The sequence below is a fragment of the Prunus mume genome, linkage group LG2, assembly GCF_029339155.1.
Source record: "Prunus mume cultivar Tortuosa linkage group LG2, ASM2933915v1, whole genome shotgun sequence".
NCBI lineage: Eukaryota > Viridiplantae > Streptophyta > Magnoliopsida > Rosales > Rosaceae > Prunus > Prunus mume.
In genome coordinates, this window is record NC_142699.1 from 40,342,815 (window position 1) to 40,358,827 (window position 16,013).

General features: G+C 35.6%; 1 long non-coding RNA gene and 2 pseudogenes across 2 annotated transcripts; all 3 read left to right on the forward strand.

Moving 5' to 3' along the window:
- The first annotated feature begins 8,866 nt into the window (after nt 1–8,866).
- LOC148920354 (uncharacterized) lies at nt 8,867–12,228 on the forward strand. The gene is made up of 2 exons (XR_016124088.1): nt 8,867–8,929; nt 11,948–12,228. It is a non-coding gene; the product is annotated as an uncharacterized LOC148920354 (long non-coding RNA).
- Nucleotides 9,408–12,228, forward strand: LOC148920355 (zinc finger BED domain-containing protein RICESLEEPER 2-like; annotated as a pseudogene). Its single transcript, XR_016124087.1, has 2 exons — nt 9,408–11,879; nt 11,958–12,228. The product of XR_016124087.1 is annotated as a zinc finger BED domain-containing protein RICESLEEPER 2-like (transcript).
- Nucleotides 12,229–13,091: 863 nt separating this feature from the next.
- Nucleotides 13,092–14,465, forward strand: LOC107880331 (uncharacterized; annotated as a pseudogene).
- Nucleotides 14,466–16,013: the final 1,548 nt, after the last annotated feature.

Below are 16,013 nucleotides of genomic sequence, written 5' to 3' on the forward strand. Positions count from 1 at the left end.
CTAACCCCCACCTTGTTTCGTCAGCCAAGTGTGCTCCTTATTCTCTTGTTCTTCTAGTGATGAAGAATAGAGAGAAGATTGAGACTGGAATGACAATTGGACTAACAACCTTCTTAACATAGGAAAGAAGAAAAGATGTGTAGAAGTATGACAAAGAAGAATGAGACTTTTTTTTTTTGTAAACACTCATGCCCTGATGGGTTGATGAATCTTGTATGTCTTGTATGGAATTGCCTCCATATTTTTTTTGGAACTATGGGTTATATAATTCAAATCTCTTAATCTTCCTATGATGCCTAAAATTGAAGCACTTCCAATTCAGGACACTTTTGATGAAATTTATTGTATGTCTTGTATGGAATTGCCTTGGCCTTTTTTTATTTTTGGAACTATGAGTTGTATAATTCAAATATCTTAATCTTCTTTTGATGCCTAAAATTGAAGCACTTCTAACTGAAATATTATAATTGAACCAAACAAAAAAATCTTGAAGTGGATAAACCTTTTATTAATTAGAAGCTTGAGACCAAAGAAATTCAGTTTCCGTTTATTAAGCCAGAAGATTAGTTGGGCGGCATATTAACAAAGGCAGTCTCTTGTAAATTGTTCCACAACTCATTGGACAAGTTGGGCATTGACGACATCTATGCACTAACTTGAGAAAGAGTGTTAGCATGATTTATTAGGAAAGCTTCTATCCTAAGAAACTCAAATTGTTGACTTCTTGAGATTGTGTGTATTTAATGTTGTGTAATTTTGTTGGGATTAGGGATACTATAATTTGTGTAAAATTACACTATCAATTGCAGTAGATTTTAGTATGAGCTTGGAGACAAAGCTACCTACTTGTATAAATATGTTTGATTGTAATACAAAATTAGGTCATTGAATCATAAACAAAGTCTCTCATACACTCACATATTTCCGGATTTTAACATGATATCAGAGCAGCAATCTTGGGATTGCTGACTCTAGTTTCAAATTCTAACTATGGGGGATGATGATTTCTTTATCCCCCATAGAGGTAGCACCACCGATCTCTCTACCACTAAGACCTAGAAACTAGAAGAATTGACGACCGAGATGACCCAGTTTTTGAAGATGCACAACTAGATATCGACTTGACCGATCGGCCACACCTTGATTGGGTGTTTCCACTGACATCATCCCTCATAGAGGAGTCCAATTTTCTTGTTACCAAATGCCCTGTGACCCCCTGTTTCTCTTGTAGTTTTTTAACATTTGGCAAACCACTTAACAATGCTTTACTTTTAACTTAAGTCCAACTCCCATCATCCCACCCAGCCAACACCCATCCTCCCATTCTCTGACTTAAGCCCTCTCCGATCTAGCCTAACACCACCACCACCGCCCCTCCGTTTCTCTCTCTCTCTCTCTCTCTCTCTGACAGAGAACCCCCCTGTCCTATTATCTCTTCTTTGTTTTCGAATAATGCATTTTTTAGATTTTTTTTTGGTCAGAATATTCATTTGAGTTTGTACGATTTCACCCTATATCTACCTTGTTCCTTGATTTTAATTGAAATATGTTCCTTTATTTATATAACTTTGTTAGTTAGAATGTTGCTATGTTATTCTTGAGGATGATAACTACTTGGAGTTATCATGCTATCAAAAGATTTTTCATGTGGGGTTGCTTACAGGATTGGAGTTTATTTGTTGGAAGTTAACTTTTAATATTTCAGCCATCTCATCCCGACCAGCCACCACTGCCACCAAGGCAGCCTAGTTAGAAAATCCAAAAGACTTCTCAACCTACTCAAATTCAATGAGAAATGAAATCAAAATTAATTCATATTGTATTAGAATTCAAAACCAAAATTTAATTTACCCCAAATATTCAAAAATAATTCATGTAATCTAATGCCTCTATCAGCTGGACTAGACGAGTGGTTGAGATAGGGAGGGAAAATGTGGGCTACCGTAGTTGGGTGGGGTGGTTCTCTGTCTAGGTTGACTGGTGATAAGCTAGAGAAAGGTGGAGTTGGGCTTGTTGGGATAATGGGAGGTTGACTTAATAGAGTTAGCAGTGTTAAAAGTGATGTTAAGTGGTTTGCCACATGTCAAAAACTTAGGAGAGAAATAGGGTGATATAGGGCATTTAGTACAGGAAAATTGGACTCCTCATAGAGGTAGCACCACCAATCCCTCTACCACTAAGACTTAGAAACTAGAAGAATTGACCATCGAGATGACCCAGTTTTTGAAGGTTCACAACGATATACCGACCCGATTGATCGGCTACACCTTGATTGGATGTTGACATTGACCCGACCAACCGGCCACACCTTGACTGGGTCTTGCCATCGACCCGATCAACTCTGACTCACTCTATATCCTATGAATCTTCTGCTACACACAAATTGAGACCCATATGATTAACTACGATGTGGACTTGTCTCCACATGTGGCCTACTATGTGATGGTCTCACTTAAGGGACATGTTGAAATGGATCGACATTTTATTAAGCACAAGCAAAGAGGCCAAAGAAATTTAGTTTCCGTTTGTTAATTCAGAAGATCAGTTGACTAACATATTAACAAAGGTAGTCTCTTGTAAAGCATTCTACAACTCACTGGACAAGTTAGGCATCAACGACATCCATGCACCAACTTGAGGGGGATTGTTAGTATGGCTTGTTAAGAAAGCTTCTATCCTAGGAAACTCAAATTGTTGACTTCTTAGGATCTTTTATATTAAATGTTGTGTAATTATGTTGGGTTAAGGATATTGTAATTTGTGTAATTACACAAACTACAATATCAATTACACTAGATTTTAGAATGAGCTTGGAGACTAAGCTACCTATTTGTATAAATATGTTTGATAGTAATACAAAATTAGATCATTGATCCATAAACAAACTCTCTCATACACTTTCATATTTCTAGGTTGTTGAGTTCTTGGGATTGTGTGTATTGAATGTTGTGTAATTATGTTGGGAATAGGGATATTGTGCAATTACACAAAATACAATATCAATTACACTAGATTTTAGGATGAGCTTAGAGGCTAAGTTACCTGCTTTTATAAATACTTTTGATTGTAATACAAAATTAGGTCATTGAACCATAAACAAACACTCTCATATTTCTAGATTTTAATCAGATTAAGTCCTATGCTCTAAATATGTTGTTCCGTCAATTTTTTTTTTTGAGAAAGATATTAAACAATTCATTTATTTATTTCATTTTATATGATGTTATGTTGTATAGTTTTCTCTATAGCTTCATTTTCTCTGTCTATTTAAATAATCTACCCTCATTCACAATTTTTTTTTTGGCCTTTCTTTCTTATGATAGAAACATAACAAATCTATTAAAATTCGGTAGAAACAGTAAAAATAACGTAACAATACAACGGAAATGAAATACATAAATCCTTAAAATAAAGCAACAACATAAAAGAAAAACAAGTTACACATCAATAACAGTAGAATCAACCCAAAATCCTATAAATATCCTTTCCAGCTCACCAGCACAGGTACCGCTTAACATTGTCAACTCTTGCTCCGACTACCTTTAATTACCATAAAGGTGGTATGAAATTTCTTCTCGTTTAAATGTAATCACAAGACTATGAAGGTGCATGTCACAAATCCATTGCAAATCACATCGTATTAAAAAAAAGGGTGCTAGGCTTGTGTTTAAGATGTATGAGTACATCGCCCACAAAAATATGTACATGCCCCACAAAATTTTATGCAGACACTTTTCACATTGAACCATAGAAGTAACGTCATGCCCAATGTGAGGCCCTAGTAATAATGGATGTGCACACGTAAGTTGAAGGAACGCATCGTTTAACACAATCTTGGGGGTGTACAAAGACACATCTCTTTCTTCCTAAAACATATGGTTAAGGCCAAAGTTGTACATGGTTCCACAAAAACCAAAAACTATGTTCATTATGTATTGGTTTGAAGTTTCTTCTTAGGGAGGTGAGGGAGGTTAAGATTGTGGGTGAGTTTGGATTTCCATTAATTGGAGGAGGTGATGACTCGATTAAGAGAGGAGACAAAAAAAAAAAAAAGGAAGAGAGGATTGGCTTTCCTGCTTGCTAACTCAAGTTTAGTTTTAGATATGTGAACCACCCAGTCCTTACAAATAGAGCTCGGCTCAAGTGGAGACTTCAGTTTGCGAACCTCTGTGTGCGACTCCATCTCAGCCATTCAAAGTTATCTAACGACTAGAGAGAGAAACCAATGTGTACAAATGAGTACGATGCATTTCCCCTTAGCCCACGTGTCCTGGGGCTTTTGTTTTTTGGGTGAGCTCTAATGGCGCCTTTCCTTTCCTCCTTTCTTTCCACCCTTTAATTCATTTTGAATTTTAACATCGAAACCCAAAATATTACAATAGAAACGGGGAAAATATCCAACCCCTCATCATCCTCCTTTTCCCACATGTTTGTAGCTTTCTTCCTCCCATTAATTTTTTTTCTTGAAATTTCTACCCCAAAAGCTTACAACCCAAAAACTCCCACATAATTCATTACTTTTCTTCCCCCACCAATCAATTCTATATATACTTGCAAAATCTGACTCACTCTATATCCTATGAATCTTCTGTTGCACACAGACAGAGACCTATATGATTAACTATGATGTGAACTTTGCTCCACGTGTGGCCCATTATGTGGTGGTCTCATGTGAGGGAACATGTTGAAGTGGATGAATATTTTATTAAGCATAAGCTCGAGACCAAAGAAATTCAGTTTCCATTTGTTAAGTCAGAAGATCAGTTGACTAACATATTAACAAATGCAGTCTCTTGTAAAGCGTTCTGTGGAAGCAAATTATCTCACCTTATTTGACAATTTGTGAATTATTTGACAATTGGGAATTACCTAACCTAATTGAGAGTTACTTGGATTAATTGGGAGGTTACCTAATTCAAATTGGATGTAGTTGATCATTACCTTAATTAGGGATTTGGTTAAATCCCTAATCCCTATATACACCAACCTCACCAACCACACCAACCTTACCAACTACACCAACCCCACCAATCTTGCCTAGGCCCCCTATAAATACTTGGCTACGCACAAGGATTGAGGTACGTTTGAATTTCTACTCAAACTCTGCATAAGTTATCCCTTACAAACTCTAGCCGCCATATTCTTTCTCTCTCTCACACAAGGCTCCGGCCACCACACACTACTCCAGCCACCCGGTTTTCCTTGAAACACACCTAACTTAGGTATTGGAGGGCCTTTGGCCAACACCTTCGGGTGTGATCTTTTTACTCCGATATGTTTTACAGGGAGAAAGAGAAGCGGAGAAGACGGAGGAATCTTAGGCGAATATTCTAGTGGGACGAAAATCGCTCCAACATGTTCCACAACTTCACTGGACAAGTTGGGCATCGACAACATCCATGCACCAACTTAAGGGGGAGTGTTAGCATGACTTGTTAGAAAAGCTTCTATTCTAGGAAACTCAAATTGTTGACTTATTGGGATCTTTTGTATTGAATGTTGTGTAATTATGTTAGGTTGGAGATATTGTAATTTGTGTAATTACACAAACTACAATATCAATTACACTAAGTTTTAGGATGAGCTTGGAGACTAATCTACCTACTTGTATAAATATGTTTGATTGTAATATAAAATTAGATCATTGAACCATAAACAAACTCTCTCATACATTCTCATATTTCCATATTGTTGAGTTTTTGGGATTGTTTGTATTGAATGTTGCGTAATTATATTGGGATTGGGGATATTGTAGTATGTGTAATATTACACAAAATACAATATCAATTACACTAGATTTTAGGATGCCATTGGAGCGTAAGCTACATACTTATATAAATATGTTTGATTGTAATACAAAATTAAGTCATTGAACCATAAACAAACTCTCTCATACACTTTCATATTTCTAGATTTTAACCTAGAGGTGCACTGCACCTCCCCTTGCTAGAAAATGCATTGGAGGTGGTGAGGTTGCCCCTATGCTCTGCCTTGGAGGAGGTAGTTGCACAAGGAAGAAGATGAGTTCACGAACCCTTGTTTTTGAAGGACAACATAATTTATTTGTTGGGTCATCTTTGGCTTTTAATAAAGTCATGCAAATTGATTTAGTGACAATCTAAATTTCTGACTATGGCTAAAAGGACTCAAACGGTATTCATCTTGTCTATAGATGCAAAATTTTCCTAATAGTGGAGACTATAACTTTGTTTGTATCCTTTACCTACAAGTCGTGCCTTATCCCTCTTGATGAATCCATCAGCTTTGTGCTTCACAGTAAACAAACATTTACATCCAACAAACTTCTTACCTTCAGATAGTTCCACTATGTAGCATCCATCTCCTCTATAATATGTTTTCACTAGGATTTCCAAGAGAATCATAAACATTCTTTGGGGTAGATACAACATATTATTGATTTGTGAGCAGGGACGGTACTTGACTTTGGCTAACCTAGGCTACAGACCAGGTGGCTTTTAAAATCCCAGCCCAAATTTTATAGCCCAGCAAGCCATCCAAGTGAATATCATAATCCTATCATTCTTAGGAATCCTTTGATTACATTGCATGCATGTGGGGAATAAAAGGGAAAGCTGCAGCCTATAGCAATAGCACATATGAGAGAAAAAAAAAAGGGAATGCACACAGCCGGTGGAAAAAAAGAACGGAAAAAAAAGAAGAAATTTTTTAATTGTTCTTAGAGTGGTGGACTTTTTCACCAAACTCATATTGCACCCTTGCACAAGTAAAGGAACACTCTTGTTGTCGTTGCACTCACCTTCAAGCCTTAATTCAAGAAGTGAACCAAGCTCCTATATTTGTTAGGTACGGTAAGCTTCTCTCAATTTGTCGATGTTGAAATTTGAGAATTTTTTTTGGATTTTATTTAGTATCAATTACATATTTGCAATTGAGACTTATGATTTATTTATGAATTATCAAATAGGATTTTTAGTTGATTTTGGTGTTCTTGCTTATCCAATAGGTTATACTTTAACTTTATAATGTCGGAGCATCATCCAACTCCTAAGAGATCAAAGACTGTTCGGGATTTTTTAAAAAGAAATAATGAAGAATCAACTAGTATGGGTTCCAACCCTCCTTTAATTCCTCCAATTCGTGAGAAGCAACCTCATTCTGAATCTCAAAGAGTTGAATCTGAAACTTTAAGAGCTGAGTCTCAAAGACCTAATTTTGATCAAGAAGTTAATACCAATTCTCTTGAGCGTGATCCAGGATTACGTCCTCAAATAGACACATTTCTGCCTAATCAACGTAATAATGTTCGAAGAACATATATTCTCTCAGGACCATGTCAACCAAAAGTAAAGGAATATCCATCTCATTTAGAAGGGAAACGAAGATGTCGATTTAATGGTAATTGGTAGGGGTGGGCATAAAAATCGATAAATCGATCAAACCGACCGAACCAAACCAAACCAAACCAAAAAAGAGTGTTTTTTGACTAAACTGAAAAAGTCAACGGCGGACCCAACCGAATCGAAGGTCAACGGTTCGGCCTACGGTTCCAATTTTTTCAAAACCGGTGGACTTGAACCGAACCGGTGAATTTTTAAATATAAAAATATTTGACACGTGGCGTCATTTGATTGGCCAAAAAAAGATGCATGTGAGACTGCCTGTAGCGGATACCTAAATTTTTTTCTTTTCCCGTTACTCCCTTTCACTCAGCCTTCGTCGAATCATCTTTCCCTCTTTGCTCTTTCTATTTTCTGAAAACCCTAAGAGGCTGAGAACGGCGCCTCTCTCTCTCGACCTACCTCATCTTCAATTGACCTTGGATCTTTCAAGAGAGCATCAGTGTCGGGGTGTCACTCCTTCATCAATCTCTCGTCTGCCAGGTATCATCTATTCTCTCTCTCTCTCTCTCTCAAGTCGACCTAAGCCTAACCCAACACCCCTATCTATTTCAGGCACGCACATCACAGAACTGAGATAAATTCTAATCGTTGTCTTGAGGCACCGCCAAAACCATCTCTCCGCCAAAGGTAAATTCTCTCTCTTCTGTACATTATAGGGTTTTTTTTTTGGCTTTGAAATTTATACTGATATCATAGGGGACTTATGCTTTGAACTTGAGAAAATATTTTTGCATTTTTTTGAAAGATTCTTCCATTCAATCTGCTTGTGCTCAATCTGTTTGTGTGTTGTCTGTTTTTTGATAGAATAAGGAAGAACATAGAAAAATAGAGAGAAATAGAGAAAAATAGAGAAAGAAAAAAAAAAGCAAGTTTGATTTTGAGTATGAATTAGCTAATGTGTTTGTGCTCAATCTGCCTGCTGTGTGCTATCTTGAAATGGTTTAAACGGTCTGGACATTCTACACTTAATGTTTGAGATAATTTTTACATCAATTCTTAAAATTCAGCATTTTGAACTCAAAAAGTAAATGTAGTTCTAATTCTAGATTCAGCTTTTGTGTTTGTGCGTGGTGATTGTAAGTTGTTGATGTTAAACTCAAGCTCATGTGTGCTTAGTGACTATGAACCATTGATACATCTCCTAATAGTAATAAAAAGTGTAGACTAGAGACTCATATATTGTATGCTACAATTATAGATAGTGTAGTCCAATAAGTAGTAACATGTAAAATGTATTCATCACACAGGTCCAATAAGTGTAGTCCAATTGTCAGAATGCAGGGGAAAAACCCTGATATTTATAGGTCAAGCTAGCCTAGGAGCTTTTATATGTTGACATGTCCTAATTTGAGGCTATCATACATTTTTGTCTTTCATTAGTGTCCTATATGATTTACTTTTTTGTAATTTAAATCTATCTTTACTGTGTTTATGAAACGAATGAAGCTTGCTTGTAACCTAACCCTTTTTTTGATTTCATTCACAGTTGTTTAGTGTTGCTGCTGTTGCTGAGCTTTGAAACTTTGGAAAATTTTGCTTAAATGGAGGTAAATATTCATTGCTGCTGCTAATTTGTTTACATCTGTTTTTGTAATCTGTTTAATCTGTTTTTGTAATCTGTTCAAATATGTGTTTGTGATTTGTTTAAATCTGTTTTTGTAATTTGTTTAAATATGTGTTTGTAATCTGTTTTTGTAATATGTTTTTATAATCTATTTTGTAATATGTTTCTCTAATCTGTTTAATTCTGTTTCTGTTTTTGTAATCTGTTTTTGTAATATGTTTTTGTAGTATGTTTTTGTAATCTGTTTTTAAAATATGTTTTTGTAATATGTTTTTGTAGTCTGTTTTTGTAATCTGTTTTTGTATTATGTAATTTGTAATATGTTTTTGTAGTCTGATTGTTGGATAGGATATATGTTTCGGGAGTTGTATGCATAGTTTAAATCTGTTTTGACAGTTTAAATGTGTTTTTTTTAATAGGATATATCTTTTCAATATGTTTATGGGTAGTTAAACTTTGTTTGGCTGTGTTTAAATATGGTTTTACTCTGTTTATGAATAGGAACCTGTTTCTAATGAGGCTCAAATGCATGGGAATGATAATTCTCTACCTTGTAGTGATGCTGTTGTACCTCCTACAACAGCATCACAAAATCCAACACCATCACCGTTAGAACCTAGTACCGGAAAAAGGAAACCTTGTAAGAAGGAGAGTGATGTGTGGGAACACTTTGAAAAGTATGATTTGGTATTGGATTTAAAAGGGGTAGATGGGACTAAAAGAAAAGAAATTGAAAAAAGGGCTAAGTGCAAGTATTGTAGTGCTACTTATGCTAGTGATACCAAGAAAAATGGGACTAGCAATATGTGGAAGCATCTAAACAAACAATGCTTGCAATATCCTTATAGGCACAAGGATAAGAGCACACGGACGCTCGCATTTGATGCATCCAAGGGTAATACTCTTGTTTCAAGGAAGTTTAACAAAGATGATTGTTTGGATCCTTGTATTAGGATGGTGGTTCGAGATGAGCTACCTTTTAGCTTTGTGGAGGGTAAAGGGTTTAGGGAATTTTGTAGTGTTGCATGCCCACAATTTAATCCACCATCTCGTAGAACTCTTGGAAGAAAATTTCTAGAAATGTACACAAAAATGAAGGAGAAGTTGAAAGTTGACCTTCATTCACATAGAATATGCCTTACAACCGATACTTGGACATCGGTTCAAAATGTGAATTACATGGTGTTGACTGCCCACTTTGTGGATTCCGACTATAAAATGCACAAAAGGATCCTAAATTTTTGTGTAATTGATAGTCATAAGTGGGAGAGCATTGGAAAATTGCTTGAAAATTGCTTAATTGATTGGGGACATGAGAAGATACTCACAATTACTGCAGATAATGCAGCTGCCAATACTGAGGCAATTGAATATGTGAGGAAGAAAATAAATGGGTGGAAAGATTCGAATAGTGTGTTATGAGGAGTTCACATGCATATGAGGTGTAGTGCTCATATAATCAACTTGATAGTTAAGGAGGGTTTGAAAGAGATTAGAAAGCTCAATTGTGGCAATCCGTAATGCGGTCAAGTTTGTGAGGTCCTCACCTTCTCGGTTGAGTTACTTCAAAATGTGTGTTGAGACGGAAAAAATAGAGTGCAAGGGGTTGGTGGTGATGGATGTGCCCACTAGGTGGAACTCCACTTATTTGATGCTTGATGCGGCATTGAAATTTCGAAAAGCCTTTGATAGAATGGGGGATGATCCCGATTCTTCCTACTTAATGTACTTCAAGGAAGATGAAGGAGATGACGAGAGAATTGAAGGCATTGAAGGAAGTGGGAAAGGGAAGGGAAAGTCTAAGACTAATAAGAGGGTGGGTCCACCTAGTGATGAAGATTGGGAAAAAGCCGTGACATTTGTGATGTTTTTGAAGACCTTCTATGATGTCACGTTGAAAATTTCAGTTTCTTTGCATCCAACATCACACTCAACCTTCCATGACTTGCTTGCCATAGATGGGGAGATTCGGGAGTTGTATAGATATGATGTTACAATTTCTATTGAAGAACGAACAACCATGGATACTCTTTTAAATGATATGGCAGCATCAATGAAGAAGAAATATGATAAATATTGGGGTGAAGTTCATAAAGTGAACCCATTCTTGATGATAGGAGTTGTGATTGACCCCCGATTCAAGCTTCGCAATTTGAAGCACATCTTTGAAGAAATATTTGAAAATGATCCTACTTGTAAAAGATTGGTGGCTCAAAAGACAAATGAAGTGAAACAACTTCTTATGAATATGTATGAAGTGTATAAGCCTAGTAGTAACAATATGGGTGCTACTAGTACTACCAATGAAAGTGGTGATAGTACTAACAATGAAACCGACTCTTCTTTGGTTTTTGGAGGTCGTAAGCGAAAAATCATGATGGAAAGGTGGAAAAAAATTCAACAAGAGAGTGAGAATGTGGTTATAACACATGAAGTGGATAGGTACTTGTTGGATCCACTTGAATCCATTGATGAGGAGTTTGATATACTAGGGTGGTGGAGAATAAATGGGCTTAAGTATCCTACTTTGGCATCAATTGGAAAGGATGTGCTTGCAATCCCTACTTCCACAATAGCTTCGGAGTCTTGTTTTAGCACAAGTGGGAGAGTAATTGACTCGTTTCGAAGCTCATTGTCTCCTAGGATGGTTGAGGCTTTGATTTGCTCTCAAAATTGGATAAGGTCCGAATATATATCTTCATTGCAATATGTGCCAAGCATTGAGGAGATGAAGTTCTATGAATCAATTGAAATGGGTAATATTTTCATTTCTATAAGTATATTTGAATCTAATTATTTTCTTATTTTTATGTGTTCTAACTCAAATTGGTTTGATTTATTTTATTATATTTTGTAGAAATGGGGAGTTAAAACATCCACGACAAATTTGAATAAGACTCTCCCTTCTTAGTGTGATTAAGATATGTTGGAAGGTATTTTTCTTGCATCTTATGTTAATTATGATTTGTTGATGGTGAAATTTTGTGTTAATTCTTTTAAGTGTTGTGTAGGTTACTTTGTTAAGGCTTTTGGAAGAATGGATGCAACAGATTTTTTGCAAGGATATTATCTTCATGTGTATTTTTGTGATGGGTTGTAATATTTAATTTCATAAGTTTAATTTGGTTTGTGTATTATTTTTTGTAATGGTTTGTAAGAGATTATATTTCTTTTCCTTGTTTGGTTGGTTGAATATGTGTATGTGAGATTTATTTAGTTTAGAAACTTAGATTGGAATGATGGATTTTTATAGGTTGAATTTACATAATTTCAGGTTTTGAATGTGAGATTTATTTAGTTTAGAAACTTAGATTGGAATGATGGATTTTTATAGGTTGAATTTACATAATTTCAGGTTTTGAATGTGAGATTTATTTAGTTTAGAAACTTAAATTGGAATGATGGATTTTTATAGGTTGAATTTACATAATTTCAGGTTTTGAAAGTGAAGTAAAAAGTGTTTTGGGCTTGTTCATAAGAATTGAATAGGTTTTGGCAATTTGACAACAAAAAAGGGGTTTTGGGGTTGAAAATGAATCTGAGTTGGGCTTTGTTTTGCTAAAAAAATATGATTTGGGCTTTTTTTTTGGCTGAAAATAAATACGATTTGAGCTTTTTAAAATGGTAAAAATGGGCTCAGGCCCAAACCGAACAGAACTGGAACCGACCCGAGAATCGAGCCCATTTCCAGTTTGGCCCATTTTCGGGTTTCTCCTAGACTCAACTCTAACCGAGAACCGAACTTTCCTTCGGTTTGCCCGCTGGTCGGTCAAAATTTGACCCAACCCGAACCGTGCCCAGGCCTAGTAATTGGTATAACCAATATCCTTGGCTTGAGTATTCTGTTAATAAAGATAAAGTGTTTTGTTTTCCATGCTTTCTTTTTGATGTTGATCACTCACATAAGGCATTCACTGTAGAAGGATTTAGAAATTAGAGAAGAGTTTGTGGCAAAGAATGTGCTTTCCTTACTCATGTAGGCATTATAACTTCATCACATCATTTTGTTATCCAAAAGTGGATGGATTTAAAGAACCTGACTCACCATATTGACAGAGTTGTGCAACCCCCACAAGAAGTTGCGAAAAAATAGGTTGAGGCTTACAACCACAATAGAGGCCATTAGGTATCTAGCAAATCAGGGAATGGCTTTTAGAGGTGATGATGAATCTCATGACTCCTCTAATCAGGGTAATTTTACTGAGTTGGTAAAGACTTTTGCAAGAAGGAACAAAGAAGTTGAAAAAGTTGTGTCACAAAATGCTCCTCTAAATGCTCAATATATTTCACATAAGATACAAAAGGAGATCCTAAATATCTATGCTAACAAAGTGAGGAAAAAGATACGCGATGAAATTGGGGAAGATGGGAAATTTTGTGTTCTCATTGATGAAACACTTAATGATTTTAAGAATGAACAAATGGCTATTATCATAAGGTTTGTTAGTTGTGATGGGCATATTCGAGAAAGGTTTTTTGATATTGTGAGTGTTCATGACACTAATTCCTCAACTCTTAAAAGTGATATTTGTAAAGTGTTTAGTAAACATAGTCTTTTAGTAAGCAATATGCGTGATCAAGGATATGATGGTGCTAGCAATATGCGTGGTGAATGAAGTGGCTTACAAGCATTATTTCTCAATGATTGTCCATATACATATTATATTCGTTGCTTTGCTCATCACCTTCAATTAGCTTTAAACGTTACTGCTAAAGAGGTAGGACTTCTTTGGAGATATTTTTCAATGTTGAATAACATTGTGAATTTTTTTGGTGCTTCTGCCAAATGACAATCTGAGTTAAAATTAACCCGACAAGCTGAAATTGAAGACTTATTAGCAGCTGGAAGACTTGGAACAGGTAAAGGGGCTAATCAAATTCGATGTCTGTAACGACCTGGAACTACTCGTTGAGGCTCACATTTTAGTTCGATTAGGAGTTTGATTGATTTATTTGGTACATCCAAGACACTTCTAAAGGATATCAGTCATAATGGATCTACCTCACAATTTCATGGGGAAGCAGAAGGTATTAGAATTTCTATGTTGTCTTTTGACTTTGTCTTTGCCTTGAATTTGTTGGACAAAACTATGAGATTCACTGATTTTCTTTGTCAAGAACTTCAAAGAAAATCTCAAGACATTGTAAGTGCTTTGAATTTAGTTGCAAGTACAAAAATGGAGCTTGATGAGTTGAGAAACAATGGTTGGGATGACTTTATACAAAGTGTACAATCATTTTGTGAAAAACATGAAATTAGTATGCCTGATATGGGTGCCCGTCATACAATGAGAATTGGGAGTTCTTGTCAACAAAAAGATTGTATCACAGTGGAGCACTATTATCATATGGATGTATTTAATGAGGTAATAGATTATCAGTTGGGGGAGTTAAATACTAGATTTTCATATGAAACTGTGGAACTCCTTCGTCTTAGCTCATCATTGGATCCCCGTGATACTTTCAAGCGATTTAACATTGATGATATATACACTCTTACTGAGAAATTTTATCCTTAAGATTTCACTACAACTGAGTTGCAGGCTTTAAATCAACAACTGGGATTTTATAAGATTGACATGGATCACAATCCAACCTTCAAGAATCTTGATTCTATTCCTATATTACTTGAGAGCTTAGTGGAAACAAGATTAGCACAAACCTACTACTTGATTGACTAGATTGATTCGTTTGGTGCTAACTCTTCCTGTTTCTACAGCAACAACAGAATGAGCATTTTCTTGTATGAGATTGATCAAAAATCGGCTTGGAAACAAGATAGGTTATGAATTTCTTGCTGATTGTATGTTACTTCACATTGAAAGAGAATTTGCTAATAATATAGATAATGAATCGATAATTAATGATTTTAATTCTATGAAGACTCGAAGGGTGCAACTTAGATAGTGTTGTTTGAGAGGTAAGGCTCATTATGTCCCCTGTTTGAGTAGATGTATTATTAATTTTTTGTTATCAATGAAATTACATCGTACTATCGGGTTTTCTATCTATTTAGTATGTTTATATGTAAGGTAAATTTAGCCCAGTCAAGTTTGAAATCCTGGGTCCATCCCTGTTTGTGAGAGTTACATGAGACTCAAATAACCAGTGATAATACACATGATTAGATATATGATATTTAACAATGATGACTAGAAGCGAAACCATGCCCATTAGGGGGACAATGTTCACGTGAAGGATATTGATGCCCTTAGCCCTCACTAGATAGAATCAAGGGAACAAGATGTGATACAAATAGATTAAGTTCACAAGAATTGGTAGGAAAAGAACTATGATAAGTAGAAAATTTTAATACTCAAGAGGATTCTCATACGCATGAGTATACATAACATTATTATATTTTTTTTCAATTTTCCACTTTTCCAGAACCACATGTACAATCTATTAGAGTTACCAACCATTTCCCATTCACTTCTAGTTGACAGCTCCTGCTCTACCTCATAACTTATCTTCCATATCACTTTTTCACCTCCAGCAGGTTCGTTGTTCTGTACTCTTCTCCCTCATTCCCTTGTTCATACACTACTCTTACAATTTCCTTAATTTACATTTTGATATATAGCACCTGCTGATCCTCTTTGTGCTTTAGCTACTTTGGTGCTTAACATAAAAAATAGTATTCGGGTTAGATACTCAGTTTAATTGCATGCCTCTTCATCACGTGTTAGAGACTCAGTTTATGATTTGCTCTTAAATTAAACCAAAAAGGAAAAAGAAATATAAGTTTATTATGTATTTTTATCACCGTAAATCATTGCAACATGCAAAATCATTATACTAATGGGGCCTTGGTAAGTTAGATACTTGCAAGTCCCAAGTATTTCATAGAATATATGATGCCAAAACTAGCCTCAACATGAATTAATGATTAAGCCTCCTCAAGATTTTCTTTTGTCTTTGAGAGATAACTTAATACATTTTGTAATCCAACATCAACAACAGTATCCAAGTTAGATATTCACTTTCATTGCATGTCTCACAAATTCAATCTCATGCCTACTCGTCGCTTAGATATTTTAGGTAAACAACCCTAAATAATATAGGTG